The sequence below is a fragment of the Portunus trituberculatus genome, chromosome 43 (genome assembly GCF_017591435.1).
Source record: "Portunus trituberculatus isolate SZX2019 chromosome 43, ASM1759143v1, whole genome shotgun sequence".
Taxonomy (NCBI): Eukaryota; Metazoa; Arthropoda; class Malacostraca; order Decapoda; family Portunidae; genus Portunus; species Portunus trituberculatus.
The window spans coordinates 4,151,671-4,164,170 of NC_059297.1; the positions used below are offsets into that span (position 1 = coordinate 4,151,671).

The window sequence follows — 12,500 nt, forward strand, 5'->3', positions numbered from 1 at the left end:
ATTTAGATACCAAACACACACACACACACGCACACGGACACGGACACGCACGGACACGCACGGGCACGGACACACACACACACACACACACACACACACACACACACACACACACACACACACACACACACGCACACACACGGACACGCACGGACACGGACTCGCGCACGCACGCACACACGCACGCACACACACACACACACACACACACACACACACACACACACGCACACACACGCACGCACACGCACGCACACACACGCACACGCACGCACACGCACACGCACGCACACGCACACGCACGCACACACACACACACACACACACACACACACACACACACACACACACACACACACACACACACACTACACCACCACCTCCTCCTCCTCCTCCTCCTCAATAGCCATGTTAATTAAGTGAATCAAGAGCTACAAGGTCCTGCTTTGCTATTCCCTAACTCCTCGCCTTTAGCTGACGCTGATATGTTCTTGCCCGGAGAAGAGAAACCCCTGAGGCAAAGTGAGGCACCTCTTCGAAATTCCCCTGTCCAAGTAGTACAGGACGAGAAGGGTTTGGATGCTAATATGAACTGATCTTTAAGTAGTTAGGTTTGGTTTGGTTTGGTTTGGTTTGGTTTGGTTTGGGTAGAAGTTTGTAGCTTTTGAATTTGCATTTGATATTGTAATTGGATTTTTAACCCCTTCAGTACCATGACGCGTTTTCATATTCATTCTGCTTACTATTTGGTGATTTTTTTTACAGCGTCAGAAATTTATGTGTGAGATTAGAATAGTGACGACTGTGGCCATTAATCTGTTGACCTCCATAGACTCTTCCTACCGTAAATAAAAGGGTCTAATTATACCCAATTCTCAAGGTAAAAATGCATCCCAGTACTGAAAGGGTTAAGTAGTCTGTAGAGAAAGCGTAAAGAGGCGAAGTAAGATTTGCATTCAATAGTTTTCTTTTGATGTTAGGATTGAGAGATGACAAGTTTCTCTCTCTCTCTCTCTCTCTCTCTCTCTCTCTCTCTCTCTCTCTCTCTCTCTCTCTCTCTCTCTCTCTCTCTCTCTCTCTCTCTCTCTCTCTCTCTCTCTCTCTCTCTCTCTCTCTCTCTCTCTCTCTCTCTCTCTCTCTCTCTCTCTCTCTCTCTCTCTCTCTCTCTCTCTCTCTCTCTCTCTCTCTCTCTCTCTCTCTCTCTCTCTCTCTCTCTCTCTCTCTCTCTCTCTCTCTCTCTCTCCCAGATTTCTTTCTCCCTCCCTCCTGAAGTCAAGTCTCTCTCTGCACCTCAAAGGGAGCGGCGCCCCCTGTCACGGGTCTCGTGTTCCTGCGTCTTGTTTATCGGCACGCGGGCATATACACAACCCACATGAAACGAAAACCACCGCAAAACACCACCTCTTTCCTTTACTAGCTCGCAAAGTAGGACGAACGGGACTAGGGGGGAATAATGAGGAGGAGGAGGAGGAGGAGAAGGAGGAACAGGAGGAAAAATGATTGGGAAATGTAGGGAATGTAATGGTTTGGGTGAAGAATAGGTCATGTGGACGAAAAGAAGAAAGGAGAGAAAGAAGAATTAATAAGTTAGGGAAGGAGAGAGGAATGGGAAGAGACACGAAAGATAGAAATAGTGTATAGTTCGATGAGGACAAAGTAAGCTAGTGTGTGAATAGTATAAGGAAGATAAAAGGAAAGGTGTCTTGGGTGATTGTGAAAAAAGTAAGGGATAATATGTAGAAAAGGAACAACAATACGAAGTACCAGCAATTATATTTATACAAGAGGTACTTTAGCTGAAGGCGACAAAAGAGAAAGGTGCACTGAAGGTCTGAAGCTGCCGAATTTACTTATCAATCTTACCCATGACGATTACTGGGAGCTCTGTGGTCGGCAAAGGCGTCGCTGAAAGTGTTGACTGGCTAAGCGTTCACAAATAAGAGGCCAACCATTTACTCCCTGCCTGCTTCTGTATTTATTTCTGTATTTTTTTTTTTTTTTGTATTTTGGCTAGAGCTTTTAATTTTTTTTATGGGCATAGCTTCTTAGTGGGTCTTTTTTTATTTAGAATTTAGTTGCTATTCCCTGTGCCCTTATAAAAATGAATATAAAGAAATTTAAGCATGACAGAGTTGAATAAGAAATTTCCACCTAATCAACAAGTCTTTCATAATGTTTAATGTTTTTCCTGGTCATTACAAGCTTCCTTCAACTTACAAGTTACAACAGTCTCAAAAAAGAAACACGAACTAAACGTCACGCCTTGAATTGGAAGATAAGATGGATAAAAGTTAAAAATAAGCAGCTACATTTATTCATCTCGGTCACTAAACTCTTCCCACACCAGGCGAATAATCACATGAAGACTCGTATACGTTCAAAGCATTTAGTTACAATACTTTAGCTAAAAAACAGTTTCTCAATACATAGTGCGCAATTACTAGCACACGTATTTTTATCCTATACTCAATTTCATCATACACTTGATATACCTTCACTGTAGTTAATTGAAATAATTTAGATAACGACAGCTTCTTAACCCATTCCTTACCATGTCGCGTTTCCGTATTCATTCTGGTTACTATTTGGTGATTTTATACAGCTTCAGAAACTTATGTAGGGGATTAAGATAGTAAAGACTGTGGCCATTAATCTTCTGACCTCCATAGATCCTTCCTAATGCAAATAAAATGGTCTAATTGTACACAAATCTCAAGGTAAAAAGTGTCCCAGTACTGGAAGGGTTAATAAACTGCTCGTAATTATTATCAGCACACCTATTTTTATCCTATACTTAATTTCATCATATACTTCCCCCCCCACGTCATGGTCATTACATACCACCTCCCTCCCTTCACTCGCCGATAGATCACACGAGGCTGTACAAAAACTAATCAAAATATACTTCAAATGAACGTCCACCACCAACATAAGCCTCATAGGTCACCGTGCTGATGCCATCCAACACTGCCAGGCGGTCCCCAGATAGCAGGGCGTGGGGTGGAGAGCGTAGGCTTATCAGGAGGAAGTGTGGGGTAGTAGGTAATGAGTAATGGGTAATGGTCTCACAGGGGAACCTTCACGACTCAGGATTGGCAAAAGGGTGGGAAGTTTGGGAACGGTGTGGTATGTTGTGTTACGGTTTTGTGAGAGGAAGGTGAGGTGGAGGAAGGTTTGTGTAAGATTAGACCCCTTTATTTGCATTAGGCAGGGTCTATAGAGGTGGCAGAGTGTATCAATGTGGTGGTATTTCAGTGGGGTTTTTCAGTGTTTTATAGGGAAACGGTTTGTTTATCTATTTTCTATATTTTCTCCCACTTTCATGTCTTATTCCCTTTCTTGCCCTCTCATTTTGTTGATTTTTTTTTGATTGTTTTATCTTCACCCGTTGTCGTCATCTCTCTCTCTCTCTCTCTCTCTCTCTCTCTCTCTCTCTCTCTCTCTCTCTCTCTCTCTCTCTCTCTCTCTCTCTCTCTCTCTCTCTCTCTCTCTCTCTCTCTCTCTCTCTCTCTCTCTCTCTCTCTCTCTCTCTCTCTCTCTCTCTCTCTCTCTCTCTCACTCAGGTTAAGCGTCATGGCGTGGTGTTGTGGAGGACTTGAGGCAAAGGCAGCACCAAGCTACCTGCCTATTCATACCCTTTGCTGAGGACCTTCACTCTTGAACGGCTCACACTCTCCATCGTGCTAAAAATCCGGGGCCTCCTTGCATGCTCTCTCACCCAGCAAAAACCTCGCCAGCCATGCACTGATGAACATTAACACACATGCGGCAAAGGGGGTGCGCGAAATAAGCTTAGAAGTACTACAGCTGAGTTCCAAAGCTTTGCCACTCCCTCTCTTGGCTGGAGTTCCCTGGCCAAAGGTAGAGAGTTGAGGCAAGGTTGTGTGTGATGAGGAGCGCGCGAGTTTGCTGGACTTGTGTGATTACGAGGCGTTTTTTATTGTGTGTTGTGTTCATTAGTATCTTGATTATAAAGTCGTTGTTGTTACACATGGTGAGAATAAATTGATAAAAATATGGAGATAATAAATGCTAGTGGTGTTTTGTTTTTGGATATTACATTGATACGCTATATTATCTGATCTAGAAATCAAATGTTAGATAGTAAAATGAAATGCTTCGCCACTTGCGCATTGTAAACACACACACCATAAAGTATATAAGAAATTCGGGGAGAGATTCGTAGAAGAAATACTGAAGTATCACCATTTCTTCAACTCACACCTAACATCTTACGTGTGATCGTCCATGCAGCTCGTACACTCCGATGCTGTCTAGATTACCCCTGAGTCATGGAGCCTCGATGCCGGCGGTTCAAATCTTGCCCTAATCTCTGCCACTTTGGTTTTGGCGGCGGTTACCTCCCACCCAGAAACACTGAAACTCTTTAAGCGTGGCTGTGAAAGTGTGCTTCTAACACGACTAGAGTGGCAAATTATTTCCGTAGAGAGAGAAAGAGAGAGGGGGCAAAGAAAACACACACACACACACACACACACACACACACACATATACATATATATATATATATATATATATATATATACATATATATATATATATATATATATATATATATATATATATATATATATATATATATATATATATATATATATATATATATATATATATATATATATATATATATATATATATATATATATATATATATATATATATATATATATATATATATATATATATATATATATATATATATATATATATATATATATATATATATATATATATATATACACACACACACACACACACACACACACACACACACACACACACACACACACACACACACACACACATCATGGCACTCCTCCAAGACACGGCATCGCTTCGTCTCATCTCGGCACGTCGCACTAAATTATCAACACAATCATTACCTGACAAATGATCCATCAGGGCATGTGTGTCTGGCACTGCGAGGCACCGTAAGGCACCACAGGACCACCCTTGGTGTTGGAGGGTACACCAGGGAGGAGGGAAGAGAGAAGGGAGAGCGTGTGCGTAAAGAGAGAATATCTTTTGTGAGGTTTGGTAGTGGTAACGGCGATCAAAGGGAAGGTAAATGTGATTGTCGTGACAGATGGTGGTAGTTGTGGTTATTGATGATGATGGCTTCATGTGAGCGTTGTGGCGGTGGTGAGGGAGACTGAGGGCATTTCTGGTGCGGGGAATGGCTCTTCATCTTTGTTATTACCCTGGCCGTGTTGGTCCGTGGCGCCGGTCATCACGGGGTCTTGTTCTTCCCTCACGCCCGCCAAGATGTCAAAAAAAAAAAAATGGATGCGTCACGAGGCCTTCTGTCACCGTGGCCGTAATGACTGCCATCGGGAGGCCTCGCTCTCGGGGGGAAGATGAGTGTTTCGTGTTACCCTGAACTACTACACTTGTCATTCTATTAGAACTCTGAAGCATATCATGTACATTAATCTACTATGTCAACGAAGTTCACGTTCTTTTCGTTACTTGAAAAATCAGCAGAACGTATCTTAGTCTTTCTTGCAAATTTGTCTTTTTTTTTTTTTTATTAATGCTGTTCTAAGATTTATTACACATGTTTGCAGCAACCATATTGTCAGAGCGCGCGACTTTATGATAATTCTATTATTTTTCATGTTAGTTTCTCAAGCTGGCTGAGTAGTACTCGTTTTTTATTAATTCTTCTAATTCGAATATCGCAGAATTACTCCGGTGTAGCCAACCAACACTTTGTGTCTCCACGCAAATTGTTCTTCATAAATAGTTAATCCCTCCCAGCTCTCCTTGCAGCATTACCCTTTTAATACGGAGAATTACCTCCTTCAGAAAAAGAGGGACATTCCTGCAAGAAAAAATGACAGGGAAAATATATCTTAATGTGCGTAGTTAGGGTGTTTCCTTTTTTTTTTTACTCCCCTTCTGTTTTAGGCGTGGCGTGGGAGTGGAGAAGAGGAGAGGAGAGGAGAGGAGAGGAGAGGAGAGGAGAGGAGAGAGGGGAGTTGGGGTGGGGAGGGGAAAGGATAGGAGGGAAGGGGAGGGAAGGGAAGGGGAAGGGGAGGGGAGAGTAGGAGCGGAAAGCGAGTGGTGAGGTGGAAGAGGGAGCGGGGACTAATACTGGGAAGCACAGGAAAACACAAAGCAATGGGCCACTTGGATACTTGAATTATCGTGCTTTATGAGTGTAATCGTCCGCCTGCTAATTCCAACCCTCATAGAATCTTGGCCCCAAACCACAAGGTGCACGGCGCCACCAACACTTATTCCTTCACCTGTGTACACTCACGACATTTACGGGAAACTAAAAAAGAAAAGAAAAAAAAACTTCTTAGCCAGTCATTGTCGGTCTTGTCTGTGCACACTTACCTGCTTCCTCACATTTGAACTCACCTGCTCCCTCACACTAAACTATTTCCCCAGACTAGACAAACATACTCTCTCACACTTAATTCATCTGTTCCCTTGTATTAACTTAACTATTGCTTCACTAGAACTAACTTGCGCGTCACCTTACCTTTTCCCTCGCACTAACCTTCCCTGTTCCCTCACTGTAGCTTTAACTGGTGGCTCCCCCTGGCGGTATGGCGGAGATATGCAAATCAGGAGTTAGGAAGGAGAGACGGAGGGAGGAAATAAGGACGGAAATAAATGGAAGTAACAAGTAAGTTTGAGTGAAGACGACGTGGGAAAGGTGTTGGACGGCGAGAACCACTGCCGTGCCCCTCACACTTCAGCGCCACCCTCTTTACACTGTCCTCCCTTCACTCCCCTGGCTGAATAGAGCTGTCCTCACCTTGCACTCCTGCCCACCCTAACACTTCGGCACTCCATGCATTCCGTCTCTTTACAATTCCACAGTCTAGCTCCCTTAACGCTACGGTGACCCCCTAAAACTGCTTCCCCAGCCCTCAGCCCCTCGTGACTTCCCCTGCAGCAGATCGAGAATGTATTAGAGCGCCGCGTTTATAATTTTTGGAAAACAGGTACATCAGATAAATGAGGTAGACAAGCAAACAGGCGGCGGCGCGGGTGACGTGCCGAGGTGGGGGAGGAGGTTGGAAGTGCCTCACCTGCCGCCCGACCCCTCCGTTTTTGCAGACACTCGCCCACTAATTTTAGTTCAAATATGCGTTTTAACCATAATACTTACGACGAACCTCTTGATATTTACTACACGGGTTTTTGTACGGCGCCTCGTAATGTTGGCGCGAACTTGTGCGGTTGGCAGGCTTGAGGGCCACTCTGTTTCTCGGGAATTAATGCCTCGTGCCCCGGACCCGTATTGGCGGCCACTGATGCTATCGGCGGCCACGGCGCTACTTTCCCCGTCAAGGCGCTGACGTGACTGACAGATAGCAGCTTTTTACTCCCGTGCCGCCGAACTCACAAAGGTATCATCAGATTTGGCTGCAATTTAACTCAGGATAAATTAAGCACAAGAAACTGTTTTTCGATCTTTAGCAAATATTGGGGCGCATTATTTATATCTTTAACATTATGGAACACTGTAAAATTGCATGTATGCATAGTAATATATACAATTATTCTCTTACAAACGCACCCTGTTTTCAGGCTGTGAATATTATTAAACTAGTCTGTCCTCAGCATTAATTCTCACGGCTGACAGTTTTCCTGACCTCATCCTCCACTGTGTGTGTGTGTGTGTGTGTGTGTGTGTGTGTGTGTGTGTGTGTGTAGCATTAGTAGTATGATTGCCAGCGGTGTCTTCTTCTCTTGCAGGGGCGGCTGTATGTCGGCTCGACGTGCACACGGACAGGCGACAGGCGAGGATGAGGCGACCACCACTACCACCACCACCGACATGAGCGGATGTAGCAGTAGTGAAGCACTCTACCTGCTCCAGTTTTCCATGGTGTTGGCTTGGGCCTGTTCGCGGTGACCTGACGGTAAGAAGTGTTCACGTGAGGGGGAGGGGGAATCAGTAGGATCAGGTTATATAGAGTTTATTCAAAATAAAACCTGTTTAGCCTTGACATTTTTGCTCTTTTTCGTGCAGTCAATGGCGATTTGCTTCAGCTCCTGAGTCTTGATCCTGGACCTACACAAAGGTAGTGTGTCCTTGATCATGTTTTCGCCGGTGTTCTTGTTGGCCGAGCTGCGCACATGTCCAGTGACCTTAAGATCATCACCAGTGTCTGTAATTGTCAACACACACCAGTTACTTACCTTGCTCTTCTTTTAAACTTCACTGAGAATATTAGTATTGTATGCATAGTTACTGTTCCTTGTGAAATGGCGACAGAGGAGATAAAACTTAAAAAGGAGAAGAAACGCTTCAGGCTTTATTCCTTGAGTCGCTTTATTAAGGGTCACTAACAGAAGAGGTGGGGACGGTATGCATTACCAATAGATTCCTAAATAATTCAGGCCAACATCGAAGATATTTGTAAACTGTTTACACTCGGGATAAGTTGAAAGGGAATCAAAATTAATCACGATTCAATCTTTATGAAAAGTAGATGATTTTTTAAAGGAACTGAAGATGCTTGATATTTATCAATTGTGCAGGGTGTGTGCTAGCACCAGTAAGTGATGGGGAAAGAACGAAAGCGAGAGAGAGAATCTACATTTTTTCCCTGTTGGACACTTGCCCACTTGCCCTTCAGTTGCAAGCAGATTTGAACAAGCAGAATATTGCACAAACTAGTCAAACAAGTTGATGATGCCTTTTACAACCAAATTCCCCACTTTTTCATACTGGTTCTGGCGCGTCCTCACACCTGATAAGCTTGAGGTGGTGTTTTTGATAGTGTTCAGCATTGGTAGACTATCATGTTTTTGTATGGCAGAACGTTGTTGTTTGTGTAATCTGCTTTTCCATCTGTATTCTTTTTTGTTGAGAGCAGCCTGCCTGTTTGTCACTCGAGGCGCTGTCCCGAGTGTCGCGATGTGTCCTGCTGGCGCTTCTCTCACATGTCTCAGTTGCTGTGTTTCCTCACGTCTTTGTTGGTTTTAGCCGTGAAAGAAGAAAATGACAGTATATGCTCGATGCTCAAGGACGGATATCTGCTTCACGATTAGCAGACTGGTCCTGTGCCACGGCCCTCACAGCAGGCTGCAGCACTCGAGTGGATTGCCAAGATTTGAGGAATCTCATTATATACGAGCAGTTTCCTTTATGAGGGCTGGAATGTCTTACTCGAGGTGAACTGCCACAATCATATGCTGTAACTACTCTTCTAGGTATCTCCTCCACATTTTCAGAAACAAGCGTAATCATTGCTCATCACGCTATCAGTCCAACTTGCAAAGATCTCTGGTTGATAAGTGTGGTGTACGTGTTTGTAATGATTATTTACAGCTGCTCAAATAAGGGGCGCAAGATTTTCAGCTACTGGAAATCAACACAGCTTTGTTTGTGTTGATTTATTCATCTGAATATGCTTTCCATGTAAAGCACACCTTCTGAGGTACAGCACCTCCAGCACAAAACTTGTTCTAAATTCAAAAGAATTTCTATGAGCAGTGAACAAAATAGTGTGAGGCAACGAAGCTGCCTTGGTAACGCTTTTCAGCGCGGTGCAGTGGTGATCTTGGTGCTGGAGACCAAGGCGGCACCTGAAGCCTTCAGGCTGAAGGTTTTGATGTCACGCTGGTGATCATTGAGGTGGCGAGGCGGCTGTCCAGGTCATTAAACCGCATCCTGTTATGACAACAAAATGCTTAATATAAAGACTACATTGATATCCTCCGAATTTCTCTTTCTTTATCTCTTCAGTTGAACAGTTGTTTTTACCGTGCCTACAATCAGCACTGCCATCACTGCCGCCTACCCACCATAGCCCAATACTTATCACCACCTTCCTTTCTAAAAAAAACACTTCATCAGGACCACCACATTACTGCTTTATAACTTAATTACCTACTGCTATATAACTAACTATTTATCATTCCAAGGTTTTAAGAGTTTTTACCAATCATACACGGCCTGATCCATACTATACTAGTACTCACCTTTCCGCCTCTTCACTCTCCCTCCCCACTGCTCTCTACCCTACCCTGTCCCAGCCATGTCATCACACACCACTCACATGCAAAACCTCCCCTCTGACGCCGTCCACCGCCATGTCACCCAGCGTTCTCAGAAACACTTCTCTCTGCCACCTCCAGCAACGACATCGCATCCACTCGCCTGTCACCTCCTCCCTGCGTCATCTCTCAAGCTGAAACTGTGCAGAGCCAGACGAACACACACACACACACACACACACACACACACACACACACACACACACACACACACACACACACACACACACACACACACACACACCGTGTAGTGTAGTGGTTAGCACGCTCGACTCACAATTGAGAGGCCCGGGTTCGAGTCTCGGAAAGCAGCGAGGCAAATGCCTCTTAATGTGTAGCCCCTGTTCACCTAGCAGTAAATAGGTACGGGATGTAACTCGAGGAGTTGTGGCCTCGCTTTCCCGGTGTGTGGAGTGTGTTGTGGTCTCAGTCCTACCCGAAGATCGGTCTATGAGCTCTGAGCTCGCTCCGTAATGGGGAAGACTGGCTGAGTGACCAGCAGGAAACCGAGGTGAATTACACACACACACACTATGGACAGGAAATTCATGGTTATTTTAAAGACAAAGAAACGACGGGACTTTACAGAGGGCAAGGCAGGCGGTGGTATGATAGCACACAAAACGGAGAGGGAGCCTATGGGGAACAGTCATGGGAAGATGGGGAGAGCGAGGGAGAATGGCGAGGTTAGCAAGGGGAAAGGGTTGCGAAGGGAGGGAGAGAAGAGGGGAAAGACGATGATGATATTACGTTGGAGGAAGCGGAGGATCGGAGTGGCACTGTGAAAGCGATGGGGAAGGGGACGTCTTGGCACTACCGAGCGACACTTTGTCTCCGTCGGGTAGGCACTCTGTCTCCCCCCTCCCCGCGCCGCGACAGTTATTGCCGAAGTCTCATTACACGGCCAAACAGCCGCCTAATTGGACCAAAGGAAATACGAGTGTTGATGTCACCCCGTCACTGCCTCCCTCCCCTCCCTCAATCCCCGCCCCAGCCCGAGACCCGCCAGGTACACTACCCCGGTTTAATGTAAGTCTGATAGCAGTTTTAATTAGTCTTATTCTAGACTGGTGTGTGTTGGGCAGGGGAAGGGGTAGGGACGGGAGGGTTCTGGCGGATGGCACCGAGGATTAGTAATACTGGCCCGCCCTGATGAACGTTGGGTGGAGAGAGAGAGAGAGAGAGAGAGAGAGAGAGAGAGAGAGAGAGAGAGAGAGAGAGAGAGAGAGAGAGAGAGAGAGAGAGAGAGAGAGAGAGAGAGAGAGAGAGAGAGAGAGAGAGAGAGAGAGAGAGAGAGAGAGAGAGAGAGAGAGAGAGAGAGAGAGAGAGAGAGAGAGAGAGAGAGAGAGAGAGAGAGAGAGAGAGAGAGAGAGAGAGAGAGAGAGAGAGAGAGAGAGAGAGAGAGAGAGAGAGAGAGAGAGAGAGAGAGAGAGAGAGAGAGAGAGAGAGAGAGAGAGAGAGACTTGACCACCCGCGAAATTATGAAACTCAAAACCGTAAAGAAAAAAGAAAGAAAATTGTACATTTCGTATTTACTCAGGTGGGGACGAGAAGAAGAAAGAGGAACAACAACAGGAAGGAAGAACTTGAAGGATAGAGAAGAGGGAAGCTGTGTTGTTAGAAGAAGAAGAAAAAAAAAAAGCAGCAGTAGCAAAAAGAAAAGGAAAAAGTTATTAATGGATAGAAAAGAGAGGCTCTGTGCTACAAATTTCAGTGCCACTTGTATAAATTTCAGTGCCAGTGTCGATGTGAGAGGAGTGAGGATCAAGATATCAAATGCCACCCTAGCAGTTACTTGTCACGGGTTGGGGTGCCAAAGTCGGGGGGGATGTGCACGGCAGAGGTGCCAGAACTGGTGTGCTAGTTTAAGAGGGTGTCAACTCAGAGTGCCAATGTTAAAGGGGTTATCATTTAGGGTGCCAGTCAAAGGGTGCCGTACACAAAAGGTTTCAAGGTGAAGGTGTTGAGGGGGGGTGGAATTAGTTGAGTTACCTGTGAGCTGTGAGCCTCCGGGAGTTCTTTGCTCGCCGCGACAGGAGGAAGTGGATGGCCTGGAGGAAGGACAAATCTTAGAGTAAAGTGAAATTGTGCTTTATAAATAACTCATGAATTTGTATTATTTTTTAACTTTCCGGTCGTATATTTTTATGAATATATATTTTACCTTTTTAACCACGAGGGCGAGAGAATGGTATCATTTTTCAAAGTGATATAATTCATTCTAGGATGACGTAAGACATAATGCTGAGAAAAGACACTTGTTCTTTAGCCAGTCTTCACCTCTTTATCTGTAACCACATCTGAAAGCCGTCATTTCCTTCAGCACCCTCTTCCACATCCAGCACCATCGCGCCCACCTACCGTGCACTACCCTCACTCATTCCTGTCTCTTGCTGTCTTTATATGAGCGCTTTACTTCCTCCTGCAGTATCTCCGCTAACGTACGGTCT

At 44.9% G+C, this 12,500-nt stretch overlaps 1 long non-coding RNA gene across 1 annotated transcript in view; it reads left to right on the forward strand.

The window, feature by feature from the left end:
- Positions 1-12,500, forward strand: part of LOC123518380 — a 37,657-nt gene that overhangs the window by 11,759 nt on the left and 13,398 nt on the right. The window contains exon 3 of the long non-coding RNA XR_006678771.1: positions 7,741-7,907. This is a non-coding gene — a long non-coding RNA (uncharacterized LOC123518380). The remainder of the gene's footprint in view (positions 1-7,740; positions 7,908-12,500) is intronic.